A 6,000-nucleotide genomic window follows, 5' to 3' on the forward strand; every position below is an offset into this window, starting at 1 on the left:
AGTAGAAAAAATTAATGGATGATAAATAATTAAATAGAAATATTATCATTTTATATCATTTTCATCCCCAAAATTTGCATGGAAACCCTAGGAGAGAGAAAGGAAACTAATCAAGCTTAATTAGGTTTGTTTTCTTGTCTCATTTTTAGTCATTTTTATATTTTTGAGATCGAGATAGTCTAATCTATATATTTTGGGGATTAAAAAGTTATCAAAGTAACAAAATTTTCTCATGGATGAATATGCTGAAATTTTGAAATTTATGGTAGGAAATGAAAGGTTATTCATAGATAGACAACTTTTACAAAAAGAATTTTGATGAAATCAATATTTAGGGACTAAATTGAAAAGTGGTAAAACCCATGGAAAAATTTTGAATTTTTTGAAATACAAGTGCTGCGAATGTTATATGAAAATTTCGGTTAGGCTTGGAATAAGGATTAAATTGCATGAATTTCATTTTTCGAGCATAGGGACAAAATTAGAATTTATGAAAAGTTTAGGAGAAAAATGGTAATTTTTCCTAGAGTGTAAACTGAATCCAGTTAAATATGAAATATGATAAATTGATAATTAAATTCATTTATATAGATCCAAATAACTCAAATTCGAAGCTAGATCGAGGAAAATAAAAAGTTTCAGATTAGTAGATTTTCATACACAAACAAGTGTCAAGGTAAGTTCGTATAACTGAATTGTGTTTAATTATATGCTTGAATTGAATGTGGTATATGATTGTATGAATTATATAAATGTTAAAAATAAATGAAATAATCATATGTTCAATCATATCCGGAAAATAATAAGTTCTGTTTAAATAATGAAATTCGATTGATATATGTGATTTCCCATATTACATGTGGTCCTGCATATGTTGTAGATAGAATATAGCTCGGATGAGCAATCCTGTTAAAGCCCTCTCCAGCATCCTGATAAATAGTTCTTGCGAGCATCCTGATCGGTAATGATCATACATGTGTTGCGCACTACCGCAGCTCTATGTGAGCATCTTGTTACATGATTCGATCGGTTGTGATCCAGCATATAATGCGGACACAAACGCAGCTCTACATGAGTGTCCTGATATAAACTATTATGGGCTTCCTGACATGGCTCGCTTGAACTCCCTGTTACCTTATCTAGTGCTCCCTGATGTTAACTCTTCTGAGTTATCTGATAAGCTCTATGAACTCCTTGAATAAAACTCTTATCAGTTTCTTGTTTAGCCCGGATAATTGTCCTATTACATGGCTCATCTGAGCATCCTGATATGTGGCTTGAGAGTGTGCTCTTTGATTAAATACCCTAATGGGAACCCCTAATTATGAGTTGACGGTTTATAGCTTTGTACACCCTGAGTGTGCTACCTGAATATCCATCAATATTTCAAAAATTCAACAGAATAAATTCCTGACATGAGAAATTGTGAGACTAAGAGAACTATATCTCGAATGCTTTTGAAATACCTAAAGGTTTATAGCAAGATGAGCTCATTCACGCTTACTTGATGTACATGTGAATTTGTGACTAACTTGATTACTTGAATGTATGTGGTTAGGCAAATTTACTAATTTGTTGGAAAGCATGATATTGTTATGCTTATTTAAATGAATATGATTGGTAAGTTACTTCCTGTTATACAAACTTACTAAGCATTAAATGCTTACTAGGTTTTATTTTCTCTATATTATAGCGCTCAAAAGCTCGCAAAGGTTAGAGATTTGTCAGAGTATCATCACACTATCCACCAACTTATTTTGGTAAAAATAGCAAACTTATTTTGGTATAATGGCATGTATAGATTAACTTGACCAATTGATGGCTTGTAAATAGATGTTTGTAATCTAGCCATTGGAATGGCTAATAATGGTTTGTTTTGGTATATTAGTAGTAGGTTATATATATCATGGTTAACATATATGTATGTGGTTGGTTAGATTGAATTAGGATAAAATATAAATCTTTACTAAAAGGTATGTAACGCCCCAAAAATTGGGCCTAGAAAGAATTGGGCCTTAAGTCTGGGATTCGGATAGAAGAAAACCTGAATAATTAAGAAGTTTTAAATATTATCGTTTAAGAAAAAAAAAATATTACTGTATGTATGTTTGAAAAATTTTTAAGAAAATTTTTATTTACTGTATTATTTGAAATTTTTATTATTAGATATATTTATAAAATTATTATTGGTAATTAAATAAGTAACGAAGGGCTTATAGTGTGGGGAAAAGTCCAGGGTTCGGCCCACAAAATTCTTAAATTTGGCCTCTTAAGGAAATCTGGGTAGTAGGCCTTATTAATAAATTAGGCTGAGTTTTAGCATGAAGGAACGCCTGGCCCAGTGGCTAAGCACACTAGAAAAGGTATGGGAGGTGCCTGGGTTCAAGGCACGGCGTGCGCAAATGGTTGTTTTTTTTTCAACCAAGAATTTCCACAAGAGCGCCTTATAAATATTTCGAGAGGAAAGGTGACACAAAAGAGTCACATGGTCAAGTGACAAAGAGGCGTTAAGAGTGTGCATGTGGTTAGGAGTTCGAGTCTGGTAAGTAGCATATTTTGTTTTATTTTTAAACAAAATCAGGACTGCAGCAGATAAGTCTTAAGATTAGTTGTGAGCAGATTATATCATGAGAAGAGCTTCAGTGCAGTGGCAGCAGTGCGTTACAGGGACTGAGAGGGCACGAGTTCGAATCCAGGTGTTGGCGTTATTTTGGTTTGTTTTTACCTATCTTCTTCTACTCTTCTTTTCCTTCTTTTCTTTTATCTCATCTCTTCCTTCTTTAATTTCCTTCAAAGCCGAATCTGTACTGTCATCTCCTCTTTTCTATTTTTTTATTTTCTCTTTTTCATTATACTAAAATCCGAAACATCCATACTTTAGTGATTCGGGAATTAATTTTTAGATCTATTTCCTACTTGCGATTAAGATAGATTCACAGTGGATCTAAGATTTGAAAAGTGTTGAAACGCTTCTGGCAAGAACGTCTTTGGTGGTAAGCATTCAGATCTTATTTTTTCTTTATTTAGTAATTCGAGGATAAGCTGAAAACCCCTAAATACTTTAGGGAGACTATCGATTTTTGCCAAGATTAAAATTAAGTATTTTTCATTCGGTTTTTTTTATATGTGCGTATCGAAGGCTAGCGATCAAGATCTATTTGGAGGCTAGTAAGATCAACAAGGTTAATTGTGGGGGAGATCTCGTTAGCGAATCGTCATAAAACAGGTGTGTAAACGACACCCACTCATAGACTAGATCGGCAAAAGTCGAAAAGCCGAAAAGCCAGCATTTGTGAACTTGCGAGCGTGCGAGCGCTTGTGAGGTGGTTTGGTTGTTAATTTTGGTAATCGCAAGCAGTATGATTGCAGAGTGCGCAATTTCGTGCACTTCGGTATATTTGGGCTTAATGGGCATAAAACGAGTTAGTGGGCCAATGGGCCTAATTCGGTAAAAATGCTCGGTAAGTGCTTCTGTTAATGTGTTAATGGTTAGAATATGTATGTAAACTCTAGAATAGTAAATTTTATTAAACTACACCTAAATATGAAAATTATCGTTTTATCCCTAGGTGCAAAATGACCGTTATACCCCTAGGGTTAATTTTGACTGAAATGCATGATATTCTGATTATGTTTGTTGTATGCCATGACATGTATATCTGTTGCATGGGGTTGGGTTTTGTTATGGAGGAAGAACCCGTTCTGGTGGCTGTGCCACATATTCTGATATAAGCAGCTTTGCTGCGGATTATAGTTAATGCCGCAACTGGTGCTAACACTGTAAGTGTAGGGATGGCGTGGGTGATTTATTCCCCGCAGGAAGTGTAGGGATGGACGGAGGCAAGTGCAGGGTTGGATGGGGTTATCATGCATTAATCATATAAGACTGTATTGAAATGGGCCCAACTGTGTTGATATGGGCTAGGCCCAATATACTCTGATACTGTAAGGGGTTATGGCCCAGATTAATATTGATATGGGCTAAGGCCCAGTTAACACTGATTTCTGAATAGGGCTTAGGCCCAGTAAAGCTTGAACTGATTTGGGCTCTGGTTGGGATACTTTACACACTGAGTTTCCAAACTCACCCCTTTCTTTAACTTTGCAGGTGAGCCTTGAAGTGGGGGCTTAGAGCCGGAAGGGATTCAGAGTGGCCACGGTGATCGCTTTTGGGCTTTTGAAATAAGTGATTGGTTTTCTTAAGTTACCTTATTTATTATTTATTTTTGGGTTGTAATAAGGCCATTTTAACTTTATTTTCTTCTCTTTTCTGGGATTATTTTATTTTAGTAACTTTAAACTGGTTGATAATAATTCAAATGGGCAAGACTTAGGGTGCGTTTTCAAAATGATACTCGTTTTCAAATAACACAACATCACGATTAATTAGTTTATCAAAGATATCCACTCAAATAAATTCCAACTCGTTATAACCAAGTGTGGCAATGGTTGTGGGCATGTCTAGGATTGGATCCAATTGAAGAGCTTGGTACTTAAGCAGCCTTCATGGCTCACCTCCTCTGTTATGGATACCTACCTGGTGCCCAGCTTCCATTCACTTTGTTAGCTTAACAAAAGTCGTTTTTTAAAACAATAAAAACGAAACATGGATTTTAAATTTCAATGTGGCACGTCAAATTCGGCCATAACGTCTGGGCCGGGTTTGGGGTGTCTCAAGGTAAGTTTGATCATATGAATGCATGTGAAGTTATTTCATACATGTTATTGATGTTTGCTTGATTTATATGACTTGAATTGGTCGGAAAATGTATGCAAATGTTATTATAGGTTGAAGGTTAAATTTGGGTGAGAAATAAGGCTAAGAAATAACCTTATTTTGTCTACACGGGTAGACACACGGGTGTGTGTCTTAACCGTGTGTGACACACGGCCTGACACAAGGGAATGTGGTTTGGCTGTGTGTCCCCTGCATCTTAAAATTGAGAAATAGAATGCTCAGATTTGGACGCACGGGCAGAGACATGGACGTGTGCCTCAGCCTTGTGTGCTACACGGCCTAGAATACGAGCGTGTGTCTTGGCTGTGTGAAACCTGCACTTAATTTGTAAAAATTAAATTGACCACATGGCCTACCACACGAGCATGTGGCAGGCCGTGTGGCACAAGTCAGAGAGTTACATGGGTAAGGACACGGGCTGTGACACGGTCGTGTGCCTCACATCAAATGCCCACATGGCTTGAGACATGGACATGTCACTTGGCTGTGTGCGCCACACGGCCTACTCACACAGCCGTGTGACCCCTGTATATAAGAAAAATTTTAAAATTTTCTGAAAATTTTTTTTAGTTCTCGATTTAGTTCTGACTTGACTCTAATGTTTAAATTGGGCCTCGAAGGTCCATTCAAGGGGACAATATGATTAATTTATGATATGAAAAGTAAATGACATGAATTATATGAAATTACTCAGTAAACTCTGGTAATGCTCCATAACCCTATTCTGGTGACAGATACGGGTTAAGGGTATTACAATTCGTGCATCTCGACCATTGCAAAAAGGGCCAATGGCACTTTGACATGCCAAATGTTGCGATTGGCCAAAAATTCCGTTGAGACACATTCTTGAATCCTCGGATCCGCATATGGCATCCATACAAACTATATTACGAACTTATAAATTTTAGAACATGCATATTATTTAATTTCAAGTGCTAGAATATATATTATATAACTTTGAAATTCATAAACTAACCTCCTCTTAGGTTTCTTGATCTAGATCTAATTGGATATCCTCGAGCTTGGTCGGTATGCTGCTGTGTCTTGCGGGGTTGTTTCACCTATTCAAATAATGTGTTATTTTAAAATTACAACAATGAAAAATAAAAACGATAATGATATTGTGGAATGAATTTTACCATATAAAAAGTAGGAATTCATAAGAGAGTTCCATTTGAGGGCATAAAATGGTAGTTGAAATCATGCCCACGATTGGAAAAGGAGCATGCAACCGTCGATTTTAGCTTTATCCGGTGTTGTTG

This window comes from Gossypium hirsutum, chromosome A07 (assembly GCF_007990345.1).
Source record: "Gossypium hirsutum isolate 1008001.06 chromosome A07, Gossypium_hirsutum_v2.1, whole genome shotgun sequence".
In the NCBI taxonomy this organism is placed as follows: Eukaryota; Viridiplantae; Streptophyta; class Magnoliopsida; order Malvales; family Malvaceae; genus Gossypium; species Gossypium hirsutum.